Raw genomic sequence first — 12,601 nt, 5'->3', positions numbered from 1 at the left:
CTTATGGTTGAGCCACTGTAGTCACTTGGATTATTTTAAACATTGTCTTTACCAACTTTCTGGGCCGACAAGTTTCAATAAAGAAGCCTATGGAGGAGTGAGCCAGCTCTCAGATTTAATCAAAGATATCTTAATTAGTGTTCTGAAGATGAACGAAAGTCGTACGGGGTTGAACAACATGAGGGAATGTGATTACTGACAGAATTTTCATTTTTGGGTGAACTAGCCCTTTCAGATCGCATACTTCAGCGAGAAATAAATATAAATGGAATGTAGAAATGTATGACAAAATATTTTGCAAACGTAAGAATAAATCAATATTTCTCCAAATATGTGCACCGTTGGACTGAAAGCCCTAACGGACGCTGTGTAGTGCATGTATGTGAACACAAATACACCGGAGCAAACGAGAGAGAAATTATTTTCGTGTTTATACAGTTTGATTATTTTGCACTCCTGACATAAATTAAGAAATTAATATCACTGCAACCCAGTGGTCAGATCTCGAAGCTGGAGTATTTATCCCACAATCCACAACCACAGCCTTTAAGGTATAGTTCACTTTGAAATTAAATTTTGGTATGTTTTAGCTTACCTCAAGGGCACCCAAGATGTAGGTCTTTTTTTCCGCAGTAGTTTCAATTTTGATATTTTTAGGTCAAACCGTTCTTGTCTGCCAGTCATATAATGCAGGTCTATGGTCACTATCTCAAAGAGCATGCACAGAGTCCAAATTAAAACAATTCCCCATCGCTGAGGGTGCGCGCGCTTCCTGCTGTGTGACGTGTGCGCAGACTGGTGCATAGATATATACACTAGATGTCGCCTTGGCTACGGCAGTTCATTGGAACGAACTAGCTGTGCGATACGTCCTCTATAATTAATGCGATATGGCTCAGCTTGTCAGTTAACTATGGCACTGTGTTGTAAATGCCGCTCCATCTGAAAGCAGGTGATGGCGATTTACTACTAATCAAGGAACCGGCTTTACTGACGAGATGCGCATAACAATCTCATGCGATATATCGCCCAGCCCTGATAAGACTATGGTTGTTTTCTATTTGATTAGGCTAATCAATTTCTGTGGTATTTTTACTTGAATACTACTGTTAGAATTACCTGAAAAAATATAGCCTACTGCATTGTTTAATTTGTATCTTTATTCTATTGTATTTATTTATGCTACTGCTTCTAATGTGTTTATTCATTCTTGTTTTATTATTGACTACTGCAACACATCATAAAAACACAAATACTTTGTGTTTTTATGAGGTAATGTTTAAACATTATTGTTTTGTTGCTTTTTTATTGTTTTTTTTTAACCATGGTATTGACTTTGGTATTGAGTACTTTTGGTGGTATTGGTACTAGATTTCTGGTATCATGACATCCCTAGTGCAATGATAAACTCGCTTAAATAGGTACTTTTACATTTCGCTTTAAAACCAAATCTTCCGCTATCGTCTTGTCAATCATTGGCATGATTGTAAATTAGTGATCGACCGTTATAGCGGTCGGCCGATAAATCGGGCCGATATTTGCGGGTTTGACGTGTATCGGCATCGGCTGCGTTCGCCGATAGTTTTTTCCTGGCATTATTTACAGACAGGCGTCCGCAGGAGGCTCTGTTGCTGGAGACGCTGCAGTTCACGTGCAGCCCATGCACTGCCCCTCCCACACAGTGCTGGAAGCCTCTTCAAGACAACGGCAAGTTTTAAACTTTCAAAGCATCTTTTAACTGTTTGTCTTAGCTGAAATATTGCCATACACTTTGAAAGTGGAAACACGTTGCTCTATATGTGCGTGCAACTAAGCAAGTTTGTGGGTCCAGATGGAAAACACAAATGCCGAATGCCTCATCTATAAAACTGCTTGTCATTGTATTTAGGGAGCTGCAAATAGCTAAGTTGTGAGGCTAGCCATATGCATACGGCAGCTGTTACGAACACTGGTTATAGGATTAAATAATGCTGACATTGTTCCGTGATATTTGTGGGAGTTTTATTCAGCGACCACCTGGCGGAGGTTTGGACGTTTGCTCATAAATGCAGCGCGCTCGTTTGTCCAGGCGCTCCTATGCTGTGGTGAGATGAAAACATCTAAACTTTTCAGAATGCCGCAAGCGCACGCAGGTCATGTGACAAAAAACAACTGGGCTGCACGATTCTTGCTAAAATGTGAAACACATTTTTCTCCATGGGAATTGAGATCACGATTCTCTTACACGATTCTCATTTTTTCAACCAAAATGTATTGCACTCAAGTACAAAAAAAAAAAACAAAAAAAAAAAAACAAAGGACATTCAGTATAATAAAGTGCAGGAGTAAAAAAAAATAGTCTCTTTTCTTTATTTTAGACACCTTAAAGTGAATAATTTTAAAGCTTTATGTTGTTGAACATAAGAGAACATTAACATATACAATAATAGCCTAAATAAAAATAACTAAATAGAACTTGTGCTTTTTGCTCCAATTGGCACAGAATGTACATAGTACTTACATCTACTGTGTTTACGGGGATACTCGACTTGGCATTTTGAAATATTTCTGTGTTTATTTGGCCGTTTAGGCGCGCAACCGGAGACAAAGACTGCTTGTCCGTGTTGCGCTCGGAGCGCGCACAGCATCCTGTCAGTATAATTCAGTTCTCTTTCGCGACTTATCGCGCTTTTAATATTTATTTTCGATATAAAGCACATTCTGCTCTTTCATTCATGATTTGTTATTAATAACTTTAAACAGAATCATCAACTGAAATCTGTGCGGAATTGTCTCTGCGCAAAAGTGTAAGTAAAAGGACAGCAAAGCACCCTTTTCAATAAAAGGATATATTAAAGTTTATATAGCCTACTTTTACATTTCCGCTGCTGTTATAAAATGGTTTTCGCCATTACCTTAAACAAGCTGCAGCTGCTTATATCCCAGTGCAGGAGCTGTAACTATTAGATTACCACAGAAACGTAAGCGGTTAGTTGATTGCTGTGGTGACTCGTGACACTCGCGAACAGCACTGAACACGCACTTTTGCCGGTACAACTTGAATATTATTATTAGCATACACTTTTCATTAACTTCGGTAGGCTGTACAACAAGGGAATTGTAATTGGCTGCTTTTTCTGCAGAGATCTAAATGCAGGGAAATACACGGAAGTGAATCGCCATCATTAAGAAATGAGATCGCCAGTGTTGGTCAAGTTACTTGGAAAAAGTAATTAGTTACTGATTACTGATTACTTCTCCAAGAAAGTAATCCAGTTACTTTACTGATTACTTATTTTCAAAAGTAATTAGTTACTTTACTAGTTACTTTACTAGTTACTTTTCAAAAACATGATGCACGAAATGAATAAGCTATAAAGCCATAGACCTTTCTGCTTAATTCTATTCTTTCTGCATATTCCATTATCTAAAATTTAATCAAATGTAACATTCTTTTTTAAAACTTGTTTTATTAGTTTCAGTATTTTAACTTTATGCACATTGCATCAATGACTCACTCATTAATATGGTCACCTGCCACCTCCTACTGGCGGTTTCTAAATATTATTTCTATGCACAAATAATATTTCTTATTTGTATATTCAAAAAATATTTAAAATAATCTCATTACATTATTTAATGCAGTTTATTTGATTGGTAACAGACCTTTAGCATGTTATTATTCTATTGTAATTTATTGATCAAATTTAAGAATTTTAAATGAAAGATGAAGCAAACGATTAGGGAAAAATGCCCTTTATAAAGGTTAAAATATCATAAATATGCCGATTTATATATGTTAAAGCTGACTGAACTGATGAGAATACTGATTCGGAATAAATTATATTTACAACACACACACAAAAAATGTCCTGTTCTAACAAATGTTTTTACTCATGACCGACCGAAGGACAAATACAAAGGCTTAAATGTTGAGCCCTGGTATATTTTTTTAATTATTATTAATTTATTTACCCATAAACCTGTCTTTAGGAAGCCATAAGTTACAGTGGCAAGAATAACTTTGTGAAACCTTTGGGGGTGGTGGATGGGGTTTACATTAAGACAGGAGTTTGCCTTAATCTAGTTGATCATGCATTTCTTTTCTTTTATTCCACAGCTGATGTGTGCAGTTTTTTATTGCTTGCATTAAAATAATTTTCTCTTGTTTTGTTTTTTAATTGCAGTCTTTTTCTTCTGCCATTCATGCTTATCAGCTCCATGCAATCTTAAGCTTTTCTTGGTTCAGCTGCACACATGCTGAAAAGGTTTTTTGGCAGTTTGCTAAAATAAAAGACCTATTCTAAGAGCTGTTGTCTTTTCTACCTTGGGAAATAACGTTAAACGAACAACTTAAAAAGGCATGACAAATCATGACATAAGACTGACATCACTCACAACGTACCAATGCATTATCCCTCATGAACAAATATAACGTGTTTGCACGTTCATACAAGTTTACCATTACGACATCATTCATGAATAAACATGACGTCTGAACACGGACAAACGGTGCGTGTTGACGCGTCAAAATTCACGCGTTTCGTGTAAAGACTTTTGAACGCGAACGCTTTCCATAGTGTTTACCACTGACTTCGCGGCGCTCATGTCATTTGTCACTCATGAGTCACGGCTCATGTCGCGAGACAGTCTCGCAGTGTAACGCAGTAACGCAGCCTGCTTACAGGAAAGTAACAGTAATCTAATTACTGCTTTTGCAATTGTAATCCCTTACTTTACTCGTTACTTGAAAAAAGTAATCGGATTACAGTAACGCGTTACTTCTAACGCGTTACTGCCCATCAGTGGAGATCGCATTTATGTTTGAATCGAGATCGTGATTTTTTTTTCGATTAATCGTGCAGCCCTACAACTGACCTTTCCATGACAACATCGAAAGCTTGGCCGCACAGCTGATCATAGCTGGACAGGGCGGGTTTTTATTTCTCATCTCCATAAATATATGTATCGTAAAGGGCTAGAAATAAATTAATCCAATATTTATTTTCAGAATTTGAATTACGCTTAAATATTTATTTTCAGTATTTTCAGCACAGAACTTTTTTTTTTTTACTTGTTCTACCTCACATGTTTTTAATATGTCAAATATTGTTTTTTTTAAGTTCAATAAATGTTCCTTTTTTAAATTGAGACTTGTAACATTTGTTATCATCATTGTGTCATTTTTATGATGTAAACTGAGTGAGCAAAAGCAGTATCGGCTCCAAATATCGGCCCAAGAAAATCAGCAGCCCGTATCGGTCATCGGCTAAGGCTGATGAAAAAAAATCGGTATCGGCACTAAAAAATCCATATCGGTCGATCCCTATTGCAAATATGATTCTGATCTTGAAATCCAATGAACAAGTTGATATATGCTCTATTTTGTAAAAATAGTTTTAAAAAAGTCACACCAGGGGCCTCATTTATAAAGCTTGCGTACGCACAAAACGGGGCTGAAAACATGCGTACGCCAGTTCCTGCGCAAAAGGTGGGATTTATAAAGAAAAACTTGACGTGAAAATATGCGCACCTACACGCAAACTCTGACCCATGCGTACGCACATTTTGGAGACGGAGCAGTTTGGCGACACCGATGGTGAGTTGGAGTTAAATGTCTTTTTGGTCACTTTTAGAATTTAGAATTAAAATTAAACATAATACAGAAAGATAATACAAATATAATTTCACTCACCAAGCCTGTCACTTGAAGCAAATATCCGCGCCAGCGAGCGCGTTGGGCCGTTTAGTGAAACTGACGCAGTTTAAATAAATAAAATAATGATTTAAACTATGTTTTACTTCTGATATAAACATTTAGATTAAAAATGCTATTCAAATTATAGAGTTAAACACTTAAACATGAAATCATACTGAAAAGTTACAACATTTTTTTATATTCAATCAATAGAAATATTTGTTGTGGATGCGCTTGTTTTTGAACACTTTTCCTGTGGCGTGCTGTGTTTTAATGTTTTAACCACAGAGATAATTGCTTATCATGATAATACCAGATTGTCTGAGAAAATAGTTTCGTGAAAAATAATGCCCAAGGCCTATCTGTTTTCATTAAAAATATAAATCAATTAAAAATACAATTCGACAAGTGGAAAAGACTTTCTCTGAAATGTATCTTACACTATTTGATTTATGTAGGCTATTCAAAAACAAGGTAAGGATAGGCAACTACTTGATTTGTATTAATGTAATGTTTCTTGTACCGTTTATATTATATCATTTGCATATGATTATTCATCCACGTGATAACGTTTAAGTTATCACGTGGATGAATAATCATATGCAAATGATATGTAGATGAGGATCTGCATAGTAAAACTAGGCGTTGTAAGCTCCATATATGGTTATTTCGGGTGGAGACGCATGTACGCACAATCTTCCGCTGACTGGGATTTATAAAGTGAATTCTGCGCAGGTACTGGCGTACGCACGGTTTTATAAGTCTGAATATTTTTTTGCGTACGCCATTTTTGGCTTTTGTGCGTACGTACACTTTTAGTAAGGTTCCTATGCACAGTTTTATAAATGAGGCCCCTGAACTGTTGCACATCTCCCAAGCAATGGTGATTCTTGAATGAATCTGCGTTTTGAACGATTCAATGAATGACTCACAAGTTAAGAGTGTAAATACCACTTCAGGTGGCGCTTCTGTGGCTCTTCTGCAGTGCAAAGATGGATTTATTGACGCTGATTTCATTTGATTGGTAACAGTCTGATTGATTGTCTTATTGTCTTATGAATAGGCCTTATTGTAACTGAATTTATTGTTAAAATTTACATTTAAAAACAAATATTCTATTTTAAGTTAAGAAATTGACAAAAGATGATTAGAAAAAAATGCTCTTATAATGGTAACAATTAGTGGTCGACCGATATGGGATTTTTAATGGCCGATGCCGATGCCGATATTGAGAAAGCAATCTGGCCGATTGGCCGATATGAGGCCGATATAATACATGTGAATACAGTAAATGAGAGACATAAAGAATATTGGTGAAACTAAATGAACATTTATTGTACATACTATTTATGCAAAATTCTTTTTGCAATAAAAAATATTTACTAAGAAATTAAAATGTAAACAAAAAGGTAAGGTAACTCTTCAATAAATAAAGTTTTAGTGCAACTTCTTGTCTGCTTTAATATTTACAGTCATTTTTTCAGTCACATAAATAATTACTGCTGCTTACTGCAGGTTACAAATAACATTTATCATTAATGAACCAATCTAAACAATATTCATAAATTAATGACAATAGTATGTGAAATTACATACATTTTATGTACAATACAAAATATAAATCTCACATAGTTTATTTACACTATTTACTTTAAAATAGTTTAAATAGTTCAACCTTTTTTTAAGGTTGTTTTACTTCAAGTATATTTAAATAATAATGATTTATGTGTTTAGTTTTGCTTGTTTGTTTCTTTAAAACGTTGCAAGCCGTCACATGTATTTGCATGACATACATGAACATATGAAAATGTATACTACACACGATATTACGCCAATCATGGATAAATAAATACAGTAGATAGTGAATAACATTTTCAAGGATTTATTTTCAGACGTAATATTATTACATAGTGTTCTCCTCTCATCCACCTCACGCGACCAACTGATCTGTAATGCACGCGACCCAGCTTTTCCGTGCACGCGAGTCCGTTGGAAAACAGCGTCTAGTTTAAATGTAACCCGAGAACAACGCGCGTATCTGAGGAACAGCCAGTCACAGGATTTTTGACTGTTTGTGAGGTAAAATGTTTTTCAGTTTTGTTTGAATTTGTTTATATCACATCTGTGACCCCCACTGGAGCTACCGCTGGGCTGCGGATCTGACATATCACGGTACTGTTTGAATAGACTCTGCTGCACGCCGGAGTGTTTTTGTGTGTAACACAATGTAGCGTCAGGTTAGAAAGCGAATGCGAATGGTCATTTACTGTGTCTGTCAGATGTCTGCTTCACTTCTGAGTGGCTTGTCTTACGGTGCTGGGCGGAGCAGAGCGAGTGTATTCAGTTCATTCACGCTCGCTCTGTTCGCGTCAGTGGAAAAAAGCGCTAATGCACAGTCACAAACTGTTTTGAAATATATCGGCCAAACGGAAAGATTTATCGGCCGATGCCGATATCTAAAAAATTCCAAATATCGGCCGATATATCGGCCTCGGCGATATATCGGTCGACCACTAGTAACAATGACAGAAATATATATATAATGCACTTTTAAAGATCATACATATAATGCATATTTGATAAAACAGCATGAGGACAATATCAAAGACAATATCAATATCATACAGTCGTGGTCAAAATTGATGGCACCCCTGATAAATATGATCAAAAATGGCTATAAAAAATAAATCTGCATCGTTTATCCTTTTGATCTTTCATTCAAAAAATTCACAAAAATCTAACCTTTCATTGAAGTAAAAGAATTGAAATTGGGGGTAAATCACATTATAAAATAAATGTTTTTCTCCAAAACACGCTGGCCATAATTGTTGGCACCCCTAGAATTTTTTATGAGAAAAATATCTCTGAAGTATATTCCCATTAATATTTACCTTTTTAAGCACACCAGGGTGACTAGGAACATGAAATTGTCTAGCTATGACTTCGTTTCACAGGAGTTTAAATATGAGGAAACACAAAGGCCAAATTCCCTTAATCATCCATCTCAATGAGTAAAACCAAAGAATATAGTTCTGATGTGCAGCAAAAGATTGTTGAGCTTCACAAAATAGAAAGTGGCTGTAAGAAAATATCTAAAGAATTGAAAATCCCCATTTTGACCATCAGGGCAATAATTAAGATTAATAATTAAGAAGTTATAATCAACTAAAGATGTTACGAATCTGCCAGGAAGAGGACGTGTGTCTATATTGTCTTAATGGACAGTGAGGAGGAAAGTTTGAGTGGCCAAAGACTCTTCAAGGATCATAGATGGAGAATTGCAGAGATTAGTTGAGTCTTGGGGGTCAGAAAGCCTAAAAAAATTTATCAAACAACCCCTACATCCCCACATGTTGTTTGGGAGGGTTTCAAGAAAAATCCTCCTTGCTCCTCCAAAAACAAACTCCAGCATATTCAGTTGTCAGACACGACTGGAACTTCAAAAGGGACCGGATTCTGTGGTCAGATAAAACAAAAAAAGGGCTTTTTGGCAGCAAACTCAGCAGATGTGTTTGGTGCACACAGGGATGAAGAGTGCCCCATGCCTACGGTTAAATACACTGCTGGATCTTATATGTTGTGGGCCTATTTATTTGCTGGAGGTCCTGGACATCTTGTTCAGATACATGGTATTATGGATTCTAGCAAATATCAACAGATAAAAAATCTAAACCTGACGGCCTCTGCTAGAAATCTTATAATGGGCCGTGCATGGTTGGATCTTCCATCAGGACAACGGTCCAAAACAAACATCAAAATCAACACAAAAATGGGTAACTGAGCACAAAATGAAGCTTCTGCCATGACCGTCCCAGTTCCCTGACCTGATGAGTGGAGTGAACTGAAGAGAAGAAGCACCAACATGAACTTGTGAATCTGAAGGATCTGGAGAGATTCTGTATGGAGGAATGGTCTCTGATCTCTTGTCAGGTGTTCTCCAAACTCATCAGGCATTATAGGAGAAGACTCAGATCTGTTATCTTGGCAAAAGGAGGTTGCAAAAAGTGTTTAATAACAGGGTGCCAACAATTATGGCCAGCGTGTTTTGGAGAAAAACATTTATTTTATAATGTGATTTACCCCCACTTTCAATTCTTTTACTTCAATGAAAGGTTAGATTTTTGTGAATTTTTTGAATGAAAGATCAAAAGGATAAACAATGCAGATTTATTTTTTACAGCCATTTTTGATCATATTTATCAGGGGTGCCATCAATTTTGACCACGACTGTATATATATATATATATATATACATATATATATATATATGTGTGTGTGTGTGTGTGTGTGTGTTAAGAGGCAGATGCCATGAGAATATATATATATATATATATATATATATATATATATATATATATATATATATATATAAACATATAAACATATAGAAGATTACAGCAGGACTAAAGAGCATCGAGGATATGATCTGTCTGTTTCTCCCTGCTGATGTGTTTATCTGTCGTTCACTCAATCGCATTCACACATTCATAATTCACGCCATAAGCGATCAACACAACGCGCACTCATTTTACATAAGAAAACATTCACTCACCTCACTATTAATAAACGCCTCTCATGAATGTCGATCTCCGTTCGTGTTTCAGAAATCCTCACTCTCCGCCGTCACCGTTATAAGTTACAGCTAACGCTGCTAAAGCTAAGCTAGCCCACGCAACACCAGAGACGTGACGATGACGTAGGTAGAGCGATGCAGCTAATGTTACAGACAACTGGGAATCTGGATGTTTCCCATATCCTACTTACGAATAACGCCTGGAACGCCGCTAGAATTCGGACATCCAACATGCGAACTCGGCACAGGTCGGTCGATCAACTCCAGATCAAACCCGACCACAGCGAGGCGCGTCATTTGACGTCACTTCCAAGATGACGGCAAGTCCTGTTTGCTGTTTCGGGTTCTCATAATAATACTAGTTTATGGTCTATATGGTATATAACATAACTTGTGTCAAATAAAAAAAAAAAAATAATAATACGTTAATTGGTGTGCAAAATGTGATTTTATATGTTGTGTAAAGAAAAAGTCAATAATATAAATTTGGAAGGAAGTGTTGAAGTATATAATAAAATACTATAAGGAATAATTTTTTTGTAGCAATATAGATTTCTTTAATGACAATGGAAAGAAAGAATTAAAAGATGTACCATGGTGGTCTGAAGGATGCACAGTGGCAATTAGAGAAAGGCATTTTGGATTTTAAAAAGATTAATAACACAAGATACAATGTAGAGCATCAGGACGAAAGGGAAATTGCAAGAAATTAAAGGTCCCGTTTTATGCCCCTTTTCACAAGATGTAAAATAAGTCTCTGATGTCCCCAGAGTGTGTATGTGAAGTTTGAGCTCAAAATACCCAACAGATCATTTTTTACAGCATGTTTAAATTGACATTTTTTGGGGCTCAGAAAAACGAGCTGTTTTAGTGTGTGCCCATTAAATGCAAATGAGCTGCTGCTGGACGACCCTGGGGGCGGAGCTTCATGAGCTCGCGCACAGTCTCTCAGGAAAAATTCATCTCACGGAATGATGATAATATCAGAAACTCTCAGTAACGGCTTTCATTTCGAGTCGGACAATAATGCCTACAGAGTCAGAGTGCTGTATAGAGATGAAACAGGTATGGTTTAGTAGTTAAATTACGGTTATTATAACGTATTTGTCATCTGCTTGTAGGCTATGTATCCATTATTTATTAATAGCCTACAAGTCTGCTGTCTGAATGATGATCAAACATGTACTGATGAGTTTAATAAAGTTTATTGTACATCACACAAAAGATGAAGCGTCAGTTTTACTTCAGAAAATCACCGTAAGAGCTGAGTAAACACAGTAGCCTAAGTTATAAGAAGTGTGCAAGTAGCCAGTAGAGTTGAGGGAGCATTCCTGTGGGCGGAGGTTAGTCAAGAAACGGTTCTGGTGACATCATTAAAGAAGGAAGTAGAGGGATGTAGTCCAATCGAGCCGTTTTTTGTAGTCAACTTCTGTTAAATAAAATATCTCGCTTGGCATTGAACTTTGAGCTTTATAATTTTACAGATATTATTTATGCTCTAACAGCAACATTACACACTAACTAAAGTTTGAAACATGGAATCGCACGCAACGGGACCTTTAAAACTGCAAAAAGAAAGGCTTTCATGGCAGGAGTTTTGATTCAAATTGAGTTCGAAAGGAGTTCAGCTTTAGAAATATTTATTAACATTCATCCAGTTTACTGACAGTATTTTCCTCATTCCAAAAATGTATTTTTGAGAAATCATTTGCAAAACAAAAAGAACAAAGTTTCTAATGTAATTTAATTTAATTTACTGAAACTTTAAAAGATCCATCCCATGAACATACAAACTGCCTCTTTGCAAAGTACTTTGTACTGCACTGAACACTTTACGCCCCAAACTGAGCCACTAATATATTTATAAAAAAGAAATATGACTATTTATAAAAGAAAATTATGGCTAATGCTTTATAACATTTTAGTGGTTATGCCCTAAAATGAGCCACATAAAAACAATTAATATATTCTTAAAATAGAACCATAATAAACGTATTATAAGACGTGCTTTAGAAAAGCTTATGCCCTAAACTGAACTATAAAACAGAACAATCATTCTTCACAGACCACATTTCAAAGACAGCTTCATCATGCAGGTTTGTACTGCACAACATCAGGAAGGTCAGGCCTTTCCTAACCAGAGTTGGGTATAACGCGTTACTTTGTAACGCGTTACTGTATTCTAATTACTTTTCGTGACAACGCAGTAATGTAACTCATTACATTTAAAATAAATGTAATTTGATTACAGTTACTGATGTCAATAAAATTAAGTTACTTGCGTTACAAATGTATTGGTAAGAAAAACATATTAAAGAAAATAAATTAAAATGCATTTCTAATCACGTTTT

General features: G+C 36.0%; 1 protein-coding gene across 2 annotated transcripts in view; it reads right to left on the bottom strand.

Annotated features, from left to right (window-relative positions):
• Positions 1-10,550, bottom strand: part of apbb1 (amyloid beta (A4) precursor protein-binding, family B, member 1 (Fe65)) — a 110,672-nt gene extending 100,122 nt beyond the window's left edge. For both annotated transcript variants that reach the window (XM_079860639.1, XM_079860640.1), the window contains exon 1: positions 10,230-10,550. The gene's annotated coding sequence lies outside the window, so the exon portion shown is untranslated. The remainder of the gene's footprint in view (positions 1-10,229) is intronic.
• Between the last annotated feature and the right edge of the window lie 2,051 nt (positions 10,551-12,601).

The sequence above is a fragment of the Squalius cephalus genome (genome assembly GCF_949319135.1).
Source record: "Squalius cephalus genome assembly, chromosome: 24".
Lineage (NCBI taxonomy): Eukaryota > Metazoa > Chordata > Actinopteri > Cypriniformes > Leuciscidae > Squalius > Squalius cephalus.
Note: the sequence above shows the minus strand (reverse complement) of the source record. Positions and strands in the feature narration are given on the sequence as shown.